We start from the raw sequence: 15,633 nt of genomic DNA, 5'->3' as shown, positions 1-15,633 counted from the left end.
GCCTGAGTGAGAAAACAAGTCCTTGATATTTGACAAAGTGCTGAGAAAGGAAAGACATACATGTATTTTAAAAATTCCAACCTTTATAAATACCCTAGCAAATTTTTTAAAAAATAGGAAAATATTTTAAATTTTATTAATTTTTACTTAAAATTAAAAGGGTAGATTAAAAAAAAAAGTCATCTGTTTCCCTCATTTTTCATGGTTAAAAACCTTGTAACAGTTTTTTGCATGTGTCATACATTATCTACCGAATTTCAAGGGCCCAGCTTTTTAATAATAGGATTGTAGACATATGACAGTCTGCTAGAAATGTTTTGGATTAGGGGGAAAAAACAAAAAGTCAAAGCTTCTCAGATTTTACACAAATGTGGGTTCTTTCACATAAAGGCTCTGTTCCTGGTTTCTTGTGGACTTCCTTGGAAAAGTCCTTGATGGCATCAGTTACTGAACCTACTTTGTTGGAATTACCCCAAGGTCAGCTTGGCATTTGTTCTGCTTAAATTGAGACTGTTTTGTGGAACAAGGTCAATGTAAAGACAGATCAGGTACTGCAGTTTCAAATGTCCAGACCAGAGGGCGTTGGGAGGATTTCTTGGGTTCATTCTATTCTGAAGATCCCTGGATGGCTAAACCAAGCCTAGAGTCACCAGTGAAGTCAGGCTTCATTTTAGGCAACTATAGAGGCTTCCACAGTTATTTCTTAGATTGTTTTTTTAGAGTGGAATTGATTGCATCTGAAGAACTGAGAGTTATTAATTCATCCATTTACTTAACATCTACCCTAGGTTAGTGAAATTGCAGGTACACAGATTGGAGAGTCACTGCTCCTAAGGAAGCAGGAGGAAGACATGCTCTAATGGGAAAAGGAGTGTGTCGTTTATTATTGAGATACACCAGGCATATTATGGCAGGACTGAGGAAAAATGATTTGAATGAATAGTTTCCTGGGCCTTCTCATAATCCAGACCCATCTATCCTCCTGGAGGATTGTCCTAGGTGCTTTGGGGACAGTTGAGACATTGTCTTTGGGGGGCTACCTGGAGTGATCTGTCCATAAAGTGGTGAGGCCTTTCCACTTTCAGGGAAGATGTCAGGCCTTCATCACACCCCAATGGCTCCATGTAACAATATTGCCACCCACTGGTGATAAGAGTCTCTCTGGGCCTTGACCTGGGCTCTGAGCCAGGATGGTGCCAGTTCTGCTGGATAGAATTAAAAGCCAGCTGGGAATACTCTGGGCATGCAGGAACAAGTTTAAGGTCACTGATACAGTTGCTGGCATTGAACTCAAATGAGTTTCATGTGACTCATCTTATACCTCATGTGACACACAGCATACAGATATGGAAGTGATATAGAAAAATAGTAAGAACCCAGCCTCCAGATTTTGAATCCTAGCACTGCCAGTTTCCTGCTAGCTGTATGATCTTGGGTGAGTTACTTAACTTCTTTTATTCCCGTTCTTCACTTGTCAAATGGGTAAAAACAGTATTTACTTCACAGGGTTGTTTTGGGGAGCTAAATGGGTTCATCCACATAAAGAACAATGCCTGGCACAAAGTATTCAAATTATGTCGATAATCATGTGCTATCACTATTACTACTTTAAAAAGTATGTGTTTACTCATTTGACTGTGGTGGGTCTTTGCTGCTGTGCAGGCTTTCTCTGGCTGCAGGGAGCAGGGGCTTTCTCTAGCTGGGGTGCGTGTGTTTCCCCTTGCGGTGGCTTCTCTCGCTGCAGAGCACAGGGTCTAGGGTGTGTGGGCTCAGTAGTTGTGGCACATAGGCTTAGTTGCCCTACAGCACATGGGACCTTCCCAGACCAGGGATCAAACTCATGTCTCCTGCATTAGCAGGCGAATTCTTAATCACTGAGCCACCAAGGAAGCCCTCACTATTGCTACTTTGATAGGGATAGGAACCTCTGTCTTCTTTCCCCATGAGTCTTGCTCAACAGACTGTAGAGATTTTGTCAGCTGAAACACTGCTATTTTGCCTGTTTTCTCCTTTAGTCCCTCAGGGTGTATTGGCTGAGGTTTTAAGAGTGTTTTATAAAGTGCCAGTCATATGGGAGTACAAAAAAAGAGTTTCTTTCTAACATTTTAAAGAGAAAAATAGCTCCAAGCTTTCTGCATGTACCAGCTGAGAAAAGATATTCAAAGCAACCTTCTTGCTGTGGGAGTGGAAAAGAAGGGATTTCATTCTGTGGGAAGGAAGTCTTGCAACAATATTATCTCAAGGGTAAATATCTGGCCACAATCAGACCTTTCTTCATAACCAAACTTGTGATGCAACACATGTTGTGAATCTCAAAATCACTGTGTTTCTCTGGGTGATTCCTCTGACCTGCGAATTCCATTCCACAGTTAGCATCTCTATTGGACATGGGGTGGGGAGTAGTGCTGGGAAATGGAATTTCCTGTTCTAAGAAGCATGTCTGTGTTGAACTTCAGTAATGATGAATATCTAGAAAGCATTTTCATAAAAGGAACTTCGTTTTAATAATGTGCTCAATTAGTCCAATCGTGTCCGACTCTTTGCAACCCCATGGACTGTAGCCTACCAAGCCGCTCTGCCCATGGGGTTCTCCAGGCAAAATATGCAGTGGGTTGCCATTTCCTTCTCCAGGGGAGTCTTCCCAACCTAAGGATTGAACCTGGGTCTCTTATGTCTCTTGCATTGGCAGGTGAGATCTTTACCACTAGCACCACTTGGGAAGACCCCATTTTAATAATACTAGTTCTTAAAAAGACCTCAACTTTTAACACAGAGGACCTTTAGTGTATGTACAATGAATGAATTGATTGATTGGTATAGTTTTCATGTTCAATGGGCTTTCTCACCCATTAGAGCCTTGTGTAAATCTCACTTACGTCAACAATGTTGTGTCAAGAAGTTCTTTGTAAGTAGGCAAGTATAAGTCTTAAATGACTTTTATGAAGGATTGTGTTAGCCTAGCTGGTTTTTGGAAACTGAATAATCCACATGTTACTTTGACCACTGTACTTTCAGTCTTCCTCATTTTCGCCTGGATCAAACGTATGACACCACTCACCTCTCTTACTTTCAAGAAATGGGAGATGTTCATGTCAGGAATTTGCCATTTTAACCTGGGACTTTGAAAGGTGAGGAATAGGTGAAGAAGCAGAGTTTGTTCAGTTTGGGGAAGAGAAGACTCAGTTGGACAAGAGAGCTGTTTTCAAACATCAGAAAAGCTAGAGGAGAGTTTAGATTTGTGTTCTGCAGATCCAGTGAAAGTTGATCCAGTCACTGAGTTGTGTCTGACTCTTTGTGACCTCATGGACTGTAGCCTGCCAGGTTCCTCTGTCCATGAACTTCTCCAGTCAAGAATACTGGTGGATAGCCATTCCCTTCTCCATAGGATCTTCTTGACCCAGGGTCTCTGGCATTGCAGGTGGATTCTTTAACAGCTGAGCCACCATGGAAGCCCAGAGGGCAGAGCTAGTTATGGTGGATAGAAATTGGCAAAATCAAGACTTTTAATGACTAGAGCTGTTCATAATTGGAAAGGATTATCTTGTGCTGTATGTGTTCTTTCTCACTACCCATGTCTAAGGAGGTTCTTATCAAGCATATCTTGGGTTGCACTTGAGGAGATGTCTGTATTGACTAGAAGGTTGAGCTCTAAGGTTCCCTCTGTGATTGAGATTCTATGTGTCTTTCTCACATCTGTGTAGAACCAAATAATGAATCACTTACTCTTGACGGACAGTGACAATTAGGCTGAAAAGGATTTGGAGAAGTGGGTCTTCCTTGGGTTCTTTAAAATGCATCCTCCTATTGGCCCTCCACTGTGGTCACTTGTAAAACTGCCCCAAGAGCCTTGATAGCCTGAAAATATTTTAAGAAAACAAATGCAGTTTGGGTGATTGGTCCAAGTTTAGAGATTGAATCAATCTCTCTGCAGTCCTTGAGATTCCATGGCTCCTGAAGCCCTGATACAGTTCCCTTCTGTCATCTGGGCTCCTGTGGCTGTCTTCATTGTCTGGACTCTGCTTTCTCCCTCCTCACAATAATCTCATGGATTCCTTAATGTAGTTGAAATGGAATCAAGAATCACTCACTATATTGGGCTTGTCGCTTTATAAAAGGCACAGAATAAAACCCAAACTGGTGAATAATCACCCTTCATGTGACCTCACTAGAATATTGTCAGTATGGCTTTCCTCTTATTGCAGAAAAAATTATCTTGAACATTAGATAGTAGAAGTAGATAGAAAGTGCTGGATACACTGAGTCTGTGTTTATGGGTTAGTCACTCACTTGTGCCTGACGCTTTGTGACTCCATGAACTCTAGCCTGCCAGGCTCCTCTGTTGGAATTCTCCAGGCAAGTATACTGGAGTGGGTTGCCATACCCTTCTCCAATATTGTATATATTGATAAATTGATTTAATTATCATATTATTTTCCAATCGACAAATTGAAGAGAAGTAGATATAGGAAATGAAGTCTCATCCTTCCCAATCCTTAGAAATAGAATTAGGAAAAGAGTCTTCTGCTCCTTTAAATAATTGTATAAAGCATATCACTAGCATTTCAGGTAGAGTTAAACTAAATAAGTAGCTTTCTTCAGCTCTCATATATTATGGGCATATGATTACCTAAGGCTGATTCAAACTGTGCCATCTAGCTGTGAGTATTGTGAAGTCTAAAAAAAGTGACACCACAGCAAAGGAAACCATAAACAAAACAAAAACACAACCTATGGAAAGGGAGAAAATGTTTGCAAATGATGCAACTGGCAAGGGTTTAATTTCCAAAATAAACAAACAGTTCATACAACTCAACAACAACAAAATAAAGAATCAAAAAGGGACCAGATCAAGAGTAATATTAAAAGGATGCAATGACTGGCTTGTCAGGTCCCATATCAGACTGGAGGCAGGCCTAACAGCTGAAGAAGGGTTGATAACTTTTTAAGCTGCTGTATGGTGGCTTGTGTGTATTTCTGGGGAATGATTAATATAATCTCTATTGATCTGAGGATATAGAGATATATTAAGATTGTAACACCCAGTGACTAATAGTCCTTAGCATAGTGCCAGAGTTACATTTTACAAAGAAAATAGAGATCATGCTGATTTTTCATTTGATGTTTTCTCTTTTTTAAACATTTAATGTGTGCTCAGTTGCTCGCTCAGACGTGTCTGACTATTTGTGGCCCCATGGACCATAGTCCACCAGACTTCTCTGCCCATGGAATTTCCCAGGCAAGAATGCTGGAGTGGGGTGCCATTTCCCATTTTAGGGGATCGTCCTGACCTAGGGATTGAACCTGTGTCTCTTGTGTTAACTGTGTTGGCTGGCAGATTTTTTTTTTTTTTACCACTAGTGCTACCTAGGAAGCCCAAACATTTAATTATTGGATCGTAAATATTTTCCTATGCCATAAGGTAAGATTTGAAAATGTTATTTGTAAAATGTGGCATAAAATTCCATTGATTGGACTTAACACTATTGATTTAATTATTCTCTTAATATTAAACATTTAAATCCTTTCACTTTTGGAGGGAATTATTAATTCTGTGGCTATTCCAAATAATACTATTACATTCTTGCACATATGTCTTTCTGTGAATCTTTGATTATTTTCTTTGGACACATTTCTAGAAGTGAACTTATGAAGCAATGAATTTTTGACTCTTTGTCAAATTGCCCTCCTGAAAGGTTGGCCCAACTCACCCTCCCCAAGCAGGGCCTGACAGCAAACATTTCACTTCATTCTTTTTTCACTATTTATTTTTTTAACTGCACGGGCCTTCATTTCTGTATGTGTGCTTTAGCTGTGGAGAATCCGGGCCACTCTCTCGTTGTGGTATGCGGGCTTTTCATCACCGAGCTTCTTTTTTGCAGGGCACAGACTCTAGGGCGTGGGCTTCAGTGGTTGCTGCAAGTGGGCTCAGTAGCTTAAGCACTCGAGCTTAGTGGCCCGGCAATATGTGGGATCTTCCTGGACCAGCAGGGATTGAAACAGCATCCTCTGCATTGCAAGATTCTTAATCTCTGGACCACCAGGGAAGCCCTCGCCTCATTCTTGACACTGCATTATTTTATTTTCTTTTTTTTCAATGCAGGTCTGAAAGAAGGAAACGAGTACATAATTTCCAAAGGTCATTTCTTTTACTGTTCCTGAGAGAGAAGTTTTTCATATATTTATGGCCATTGCATGAATTACTCATAGGTGTCCTTTATGTATTATTTTAAGGCATTTGTCTTTATCTGATTGATTTGAAAGAGCTCTGTTTTCAGTAAGGATATTAACTCTTCATCTGTTATCTAGGCTGCAGTTACTTTTCCCTGTTTGCCACTTAAGTCTTCAGTTTGTTTTGTTGGGTTTTGAAAAATACATTGTCAAAACCTATGGATATTGCATTGATGATTCATTGTTTTTATAATTAGAAAGGTCATAACCCACGGAACCTTGTACTGAAGTGTTAACATTCAGTCGTGTCTGACTCTTTGCGATCCCATGGACTATACAGTCCATGGAATTTTCTAGGCCAGAATATTGGAGTAGGTAGCCTTTCCCTTCTCCAGGGGATCTCCCCAACCCAGGGATCAAGCCCAGGTATCCCACATTGCAGGCAGATTCTTTATCAGCTGAGCCACAAGCGAAGCCCCAGAAAACTGGAGTGGGTAACATATCCCTTCTCCAGCAGATCTTCCTGATCCAGGAATCAAACCGGGCTCTCCTGCATTGCAGGCGGATTCTATACCAACTGAGCTATCAGGGAAACCCTCTGTTAACATTTAAGTATAATTCATATGAAACCTTTTTTTTAATCCTCAAGTGTTTTATATTTTTTTAAGTTTTAAAAAATTTATTTATTTTTACATATGGAACTTTTAAACTTTATTTTTGTGTGCCATAATTACCCTTTCCCCCCAATATCAGATAATTCTCCTTTTCCTCACTTGTTTGTAAGGGCAACCTTACATCTAGTTAACACATAGTTAACACCTTGGAGGAGGCGCCTCCTACAGCCCACTCATTGGAACTGAAGCCTGGAACGCAGGGATCCAAGAACCATTTCTCTGCAGTGGTACACGCATGAATGTGGAAAAGTGGCCAAGTGCACCTCATATAGTCTTGTCTGCCTATAGTCAAGGTTCTTAGCTTGTTTAGTGTTTCCTGTACGGTTTTGAGTTCTAGAATTTTTGCTAGCCTATTTGAAGGAATTAAACTCAGAACAATCCTAAAGTTAGCAAAAACATTGATACAATCACTTCCATGGCACAACAATGTCCCCAGCAACTGTGAAAGCATCCACTGTTATTTGCCTGTCCCCAAGGGGCCTCTGTCACTGTCTGAAGAGCAATCATAATGATGGTCAATGATTATACCATGCTTATTATTACCAGGCTCTGTGCTAAGCCTTTTGTAGAAATCGACTCATTTAATGCTTTGTGGCCCAGCTGCATGGGTCACCTGCAATGCGAGAGACCTGGGTTTGATCCCTGGGTTGGGAAGATCCCCTGGAGAAGGGAAAGGCTACCCATTCCAGTATTCTGGCCTAGAGAATTCCATGGACTGTATAGTCCATGGGGTAGCAAAGAGTCAGACACAACTGAGAGATTTTCACTTTCACTTATGAGAATGATTCCCATTTTATGGATGAGGAAACTGAGGCACCAAGCAGGAAAGTAACTTCCCCAAAGTCACACAGGTAGTAGTGAGCAGTGAAGCTCAGATAAGCCTGCAGGCTGTCAGGCCTGAGACTGGACCCTCTGACCAATGTGCACTATTGTCTGTCACTGCCTGTTGGCTCAGGAGGCAAACCTTCACGTGTTTCAGTGAACTCATGATCTTCCCTGGCGCTGGACAATATTCCACATGCCATTCTCTCTTACTCACAGCAGCCTATACCAAACTGTTCACAAGCTATGTAGCTCCTTGACAGGCATTATTGTGCTGGAGTTTATACTTAAATAAAATCTACACATTAACTGAAAATCGGTAATGCATCTACAAAGAGCTGCTTCTACACCCGAGAGAGAGAGAATTGACATTAGTGATAATAGCATAAAGATTCTAAAATGGGGATTAGCGAATTCTTTTAAAACATTAAGATAAATGTCATATGACCAGGGAACAAATAACATACTGAAACTCAGAAAGAGTGAAATTTTTCTAATTTATTTTCTAAGGCTAATATACACTGCTCAAGACACATGTATACAGGCACCTATGTGGACCCAATTTGTAAATTCTGAATTCTAGGGTTTAAATTAAATTCTGTCAGATTAGATTCAGTTGGATGTTGAAAGAATAATACAACATGACTGGACAGAGTTTATTCTAGAATATAGATGTTTTAAGTTTTCCAGTGCCTATTAATAAGTTATATCACATCAGTATAACAAAGGGGAAATACAGGATTACATAAATATAGAAAGGCATTTAATAAAATTTGATATCTTCTTTAAAACTGCTTAATAACTAGGAATAAAAGATTTCATTCTCAATATGATTACATCTATTTCTAACCAATTACAAACATCACCCCTAATAGTGAAACAATAGAGAAAGAAAGAAGACAAGCTTTATCTAATGCAGTAATGTTGTTATTCAGTTTCTCAGTTGTGTCTGATTCTTTTGTGACCCCATGAACAATAGGTTGCCAAGCTCTGTCCATGAGACTTCTCAGGCAAAAATATTGGAGTGGGTTGCTATTTCCTTCTCCAGGGATCAAACTCACATCTCCTGCATTGGCAGGTGGATTCTTTACCACTGAGCCACCTGGAAAACTCAGTAATATATGAAACAAAAAGAAATGAGATGACAGTCATAAAGAAAGAAGACAATTATCAGAATTTAATCAAGGCTAACTTTTAAAGATGACTCATGTTCTGTGCACTGTCCTAACAGCTTCCTTTAAATTAAGTTATTATTTGTTTCAACAACTTTATGATGTAGGTAGTATCTTTACCCCTGTTAACAGATGAGAGTACTGAAGCAGAGAGAAATTTAATAATTTCCCCAAAGTTGTACCACTATTAAATGTCAGAGCAGGATTTGAAACCAGTCAATCTGGTTTCATCATGTTTAGAATTAATGTTAGCCAGATTTTAAAATAAATATGAAACTAAATAGTTCTCCTCTATTAAATATGAGGAAACTAACTCCTTTCATTGAAAATAACTCATTAAAATGAAAATATAAAATGCCCATTAATAAATATTCAGAATCTAAATAAGGAAAACTACAGAACTAAGAAAAGAGTTGGATTCATGAAGATACGTGCCATGCTTCCAGACAGGTGATCTAAATAGCATAACCAATTTTAATTTTTACACAGATCCATTTTTAAGTTTAATGTCATTTCAATAAAAGTTCCAACAGTTCTTTGTGGGGGGCAGGTGCAGAAAAATGATATTAACTTTCATTTGTGAAAACAAATGGATAACGTTGTATTTTAAAGAAGGGAAAAAACAATATACTTAAGTATTTGCTCACCTTACAGAATCTCTCTGTCAGGATGCATAAGAAACTGCTTACAATGTTTTGCTTCCAGTAGGGCATCTGGATGGCTGGAGGGGTTGGTGTGAGGGGAGATTTTTCGCTATATATTGTTTTATACCTTGAAATCATGTGAATGTATTATTATACCAAAAGAAGAAACAAGCAAAAAGAGGAACCACCCTCATCAAATTGTAAAAAACCAACAAAATTTTTTGAAAAAAGTATTGAGGGAGGATTCTTCTTATCAAATAAAGAAATGTTATGAAACTGTAATAGTTTAAAAAGTAAGATTATGCTTTAAGACTAGATCAGTCCCTAGAACAACATAGAAAGTCTAGAAACCTGCCTGTCACCAGCATGGAAAGTAGAAGCTCACACATAGACCGGCTTGTAAGCAATGGAATGAGTTATGTCTAAAAGGCAAGTCTTAGATTGAGAAGATAGAATCCCATTAAAAGAGGAAAGGGAAAGTAGAAGTACTCCAAGACCTGTGAGCTTTCCTGGTGAATTATTTTCCCTCTGATGTGGTTTTCCTGCTAGGCAAATTCTGCCTTTTCCAATTTCCAAGTAAAAAGGGGTGCTATCAAACATAGACTCTTAGACCACTGGAATAGAATAGAAAGCCCAGAAATAAACCCACTCACTTTCAGTCAGTTAATCCATGACAAAGGAGGAAAGAAAATACATTGGGGAAAAGACAGTCTTCAATAAGTGGTGCTGGGAAAACTGGACAAATACATGTAAAATAGTGAAATTGGAACTTTCTCTAACACCATATACAAAAAACAACAAACAAACAAAAAACCCTCAAAGTGAATTAAAGATCTGAATGTAAGACCGGATACTATAAAATTTCTAGCAGAAAATATAGGCAGAACACTCTTTGCATAAATCGCAGCAATAATTTTTTGGGTCTGTCTCCTAAAGTAAAGGAAATAAGAGCAAAAATTAAACAAATGGGACCTAATTAAACTTAAAAGCTTTTCCACAGCAAAGGAAACCATCAACAAAGTGAAGGCAACCTACTGAATGGGAGAAAATATTTGAAAATGACATGACTGAGGAGGGATTTGTATCCAACATATATAAACATATATAACATTTCATACAATTCAATGTCAAAAAAAAAAAAAAAAACCTGGTTAAAAAATGGGCTGAAGAACTGAGTAGACATTTTTCCAAAGAAGAAATGCAGATGGCCAACAAGTACATGAAAAGATGCATGAAGGTACATGAAGGTTTCTGTAATTCTGGGCCAGGATTAAAGGAAGTCTGCCATGCCAGGACGGTTTTTCAGAGTCACTTCGGCCTGTACTGGCCCATCTCTGGTCCTCACCATCCCATTTTGCTTCTTCAACCAATGTTGCCAGGGCCACTTCAGTTAGTACTAATGCATTCTCTTATCCTAAATAGGAATGTAGGGCCCAATTACCAACATGCTATTGGAATTAGGAACATAGTCAGTGCACAATAAGGAGGAAAGAAAAAGGAATGATAATAAAGAAGATAATCACCATTCTCTCCAGCCCAAAAAGTGTAAGAGAAACTATCTTCCAGGAATCTCAGTATGCAATGAAAAACAAAAGGAAGGCCAACTAAGAAAAACCAAAGTGTGTGCATATTCAAGCGGTGCCAGTAACAGGAGCAGCAGTGTTAGTTCCCCAGACAGAATAATTGGTCCAGAAAGCAGCTTGAGTGAGTGAGTACAGTCGCTTCAGTCATGTCCAACTCTGTGCGACCGCAGAGATGGAAGCCCACCAGGCTCCCCCGTCCTTGGGATTCTCCAGGCAAGAACACTGGAGTGGGTTGCCATTTCCTTCTCCAATGCATCAAAGTGAAAAGTGAAAGGGAAGTCGCTCAGTTGTGTCCAGCTTAAACCAGGTCATTGTTGAGCCGAGCATGAGTACCCCTCAGTCCTTATATGAGATGGATGCACTATGCCAAGATCATTACTCCCACATCAACCAGATGTTAAGGGAGGCACACTTCAAGAGCCTATCGGAGTGAGGACAATTGCCAACATGATGAACGAGGAGCCCCTTATTCCAGCCTAAAATTTGTTTATAAAAGCAATCACACACATACACACACAAAAGAAAAGATATTCAGTATCATTAATCATCAGAGAAATCCAAACTAGAACCACAGTGAGGTATCACTTCACACCCATCACAATGGCCATCATCAAAAAGCACACAAGTAACAAATGTTGTCAGGGATGTAGAGAAAAGGGAACCCTCCTACACTGTTGGTGGGAATGTAAATTGGTGCAGCCACTGTGGAAAACAATATGGAAGTTTCTCAAAAAACTAAAAACAGAGCCATACGATCCAGGAATCCCACTCCTGAGTTTATATTCAAATATAACAAAAACACTAATTCAAAAAGATACATGTACTGAAATAGTCATAGCAGCATTATTTACGATTTCGAAGACCTGAAAGCAATCTAAGTATCCATCAACAAATGAATGGATAAAAAGATGTGGTGTATACATTCAATGGAATACTACTCAGCCACAAAAAGGAATGAAATTTTGCCACTTGTGGCAACATGGATGGACTTGGAGGGCATTAGGCTAAATGAAATAAGTCAGACAGAGAAAGACAAATCGTGTACGATATCATTTACGCGTGGGATCTAAAAGACACAACAAACTAGTGAGTATAATGAAAAAGCAGCAGACTCGTAGATACAGAGAGCAAACCAGTGGTTACCAGTGTGAGGCAGGAGAAATAGGGGAGTCGGAGGTACAAACTATTACATATATGATAGGCTCAAGGATGGAGAAGGCAATGGCACCCCACTCCAGTACTCTTGCCTGGAAAATCCCATGGACGGAGGAGCCTGGTGGGCTGCAGTCCATCGGGTCACTGAGTCAGACACGACTGAGCGACTTCACTTTCACTTTTCACTTTCATGCATTGGAGAAGGAAATGGCAACCCACTCCAGTGTTCTTGCCTGGAGAATCCCAGGGACGGGGGAGCCTGGTGGGCTGCCGTCTATGGGGTCGCACAGGGTCGGACATGACTGAAGCAACTTAGCAGCAGCAGCAGCAGCAGGCTCAAGGATGTACTATACAACATGGGGAATATTGCCAATATTTTGTAATAATTGTGTGTTAGTTTTTCAGTCACGTCCGACTCTTTGTGACTCCGTGAACTATAGCACGTAAGGCTCCTCTGTTCACGGAATTCTCCAGGCAAGAATATTGGAGTGGGTAGCCATTCCCTTCTCCAGCACATCTTCTTGACTCAGGGTTTGAACACAGGTCTCCTGCATTGCAGGCAGATTCTTTACTGTCTGAGCCACCATGGAAATTAACCTTTAAAATTGTATAAAAATTTAAAAATAGTTTTTAGAAAGGAGTACTAGGCTATGACTTCATTATAGAGGGGAAGATAACTTGACTGATGGATGGTCTCTTGAACAGGGAAGACCAGTTGTCCATGTGACCTTAGGGAGATCATTTGTAAGAATCACTAGCATTCACTAAATGATTACTCTGGACCAGGCATGGCTCCAAGTGCTTTGTATGTACTATGCCATTAAATCTTTATAACCATGCTCTGAAGATTGTTATAACCATCTTTATAACAACCCTATAACCACTTCTAGCAGTTGCTGAGTGATTACTATGGGCCAGCAGTGGTTGCAGGAGCCTTGCATGTACTCATTAATCCCGTCTCTATAAACAGTCCTTTGTGGTAGCACTATTTTAATCTACAAGTAGGAAAGTGAGATATAGAGATGTTAAGCCGCTAGGTCATGCGGTAAGCAGCAGCAGCAGCCGTGCCCATTACCAATTTACAGAAGGATAGAATTTGGGTAATAAAGTCTAACTGTTTTTATTTTTCCTTTGTGCTTAGTCTGTTTTCACTTGATCACAGTGGGCCTTGCACAGAGGCCTCATACTGGTACTTGGCACTTCAGAGTTCTTCCTCCCGCCCCTGAGCACAACAGCTCAATTCAAGATGGCAGCAGTGGGCCCTGTGCAGAGAGACACTCCCGGCACTGTGATCTGGAGCCTGAGCCACGCAGCTGTGTGGCTCCCCTGTGAGAGCTCTGCCCGCTGCCTGCTGCTGAGATCCCTATAAAGCAGCCCTGCCTATGGCCTGTGGGGAGAACATGTCCTCCAGAGCAGGGGTCCCCAACCTCTGGAATCTAATGCCTGATGATTCGAGGTGGAGCTGATTAATGATAATAGAAATAAAGTGCACAATAAATGTAATGCCCTTGAATCATCCCCAAACTGTCCCCTGTCTCCTGTGGGTGGAAAAACTGTCTTCTGTGACATTGGTCCCTGGCGCCAAAAATGTTGGGACTGCTGCTCTAGAGCCTGAGCTTGCACCTCTCCATTCTTTGATCAAAGAATAAAATTCTCCTTTACTTCTGAACTAAAGTTAGTCCCATTCTGTTGGCTCCAATGGCACTGGTCAGAAGGACCCTTGCTGGAGCCTGACAGGAAAGGGTCGGTAACAAGAGTGGCAACACTGGGATTTGAACTGTTTGGTTTGACCCCAGTGGCCATTACAGTTCACTCTACTGCACCATAGCTAATCCTTCTGTTTCTGTTTTCACATAGAATTATACGTTCATTGAGTTTCTTTCAGTTCTACAAGTGACTGCTATTCTAAGACAAAACACTTCCAGGATCCTTTCTTCAACTGGTTTTGGCAGTGACCGCCTGAAAGTAGACACGTCTAAGCCCACCTCTAGGCCTCTCCATAGTGGTCATGCTGAGTCAGCCGACTTGCTGCCAAAACTCTAGGACATCATTTTTGAATAGCACTTCCCTGGTGGCTCAGACGGTAAAGCGTCTGCCTGCAATGCGGGAGACCCCGGTTTGATTCCTGGGTCGGGAAGATCCCCTGGAGGAGGAAATGGCAATCCACTGCAGCACTCTTGCCTGGAAAATCCCATGGATGGAGGAGCCTGATAGGCTACAGTCCATGGGGTCGAAAAGAGTTGGACACGATTGACTGACTTCACTTTCACTTTCAAGTATGAATTTCAGATATACATCTCACGGTTCTTAAAAAAATAAGGCTCTTTGTTCCCCAAAGTTGTTTGGGGAGTTGTTTTTTTTAAAACAAACACCAGATTGTGTTCTGATTTACTGTTGTGAATTAGAGAACAGAGAAATGATCTCAGGGTCACCCAGGATCAAAGCTTAAGATGTCAAGGTTAAAATAATTATTTTTCCTCTTTATCAACTGCTGTCTGTGACCTTGATTATAGGATGAGGGTTTACTGAACTATGTCTTGGAGAAATGTTAACCTGTTTTGCACAGAATCAACATATTGAGTAGGAAAATGATAAAGAACCTGATTTCAAAAGTTTCTGTGATGCAAGCCAAGCCCTGACCTTGCAAATTCCCAATTCTTATCACATGAGTTCCACAGCTCATATTCCAGGGTAATTCTCCCCTTTCAGCCTCCTCGTCCTAGGAGGCTGGTATCTTTCTTTGCTCTAAGGGCAGATTGCCATGGATCCAGTCTTACCATGGAGGACGTCAACCTGTCACTAAGCTGAACTCACTGTGCAGAGCTCATTTCAAATGAAAGCCCAGCCCTGGGGAAACTTGAGCAAATTTAGCCACCATCACCTTTATTTTCCTTCGTACTAAGAGTCATGAAGGGGTTGATGGGGTGCGTTATAAGAATGCAGAGAGTATAACTTCATGGCAAGTAAGAGAGTGAAGAGGGCTTGAGGGTCAGAAACTAGAGTTAAAATCGCAACTTTGTTTTTGTCATATGTGGCCTTGGATAAATCATATAACCTCAGGTGGACTAGAAATTGAATCTCTCTCAAGGGCTGTGTTGAGGATCAAGCAAGATGATAGGCATGAAAGTTTCACATGAAAGTATCTGGATGAATAAATGGGAGCTGCTTAATAAGCCAGAGTTATTGTTCTTCTGATTATTGCTACTGGTTAATATTCTTGTCGTGATCTCTGTTTCCCTATAGAAGCTATTCTCCATACCCACATGGAAGATGAATTGCTAGGGTCCATACTGGCAGCTGAGAAGCTGGGAACAGGCTGGGGCCAAGAGAACCTCGGAAGAACAGAGCTCTGTGCTAGTTAAGAGAATACAACACTTTGTATACTGAATTCTTTTTTGTATTGTTGGAATATTTT

The 15,633-nt window shown here is 40.5% G+C and overlaps 1 protein-coding gene and 1 long non-coding RNA gene across 6 annotated transcripts in view; one reads left to right on the top strand and one right to left on the bottom strand.

Moving 5' to 3' along the window:
* Positions 1-15,633, bottom strand: part of ANKRD55 (ankyrin repeat domain 55) — a 110,191-nt gene that overhangs the window by 84,700 nt on the left and 9,858 nt on the right. The gene's annotated exons all lie outside the window — the stretch shown is intronic.
* Positions 1,221-13,736, top strand: LOC133233566 (uncharacterized). The gene is made up of 2 exons (XR_009731757.1): positions 1,221-1,435; positions 13,360-13,736. It is a non-coding gene; the product is annotated as an uncharacterized LOC133233566 (long non-coding RNA).

The sequence above is a fragment of the Bos javanicus genome, chromosome 20 (assembly GCF_032452875.1).
Source record: "Bos javanicus breed banteng chromosome 20, ARS-OSU_banteng_1.0, whole genome shotgun sequence".
Taxonomy (NCBI): Eukaryota; Metazoa; Chordata; class Mammalia; order Artiodactyla; family Bovidae; genus Bos; species Bos javanicus.
Note: the sequence above shows the minus strand (reverse complement) of the source record. Positions and strands in the feature narration are given on the sequence as shown.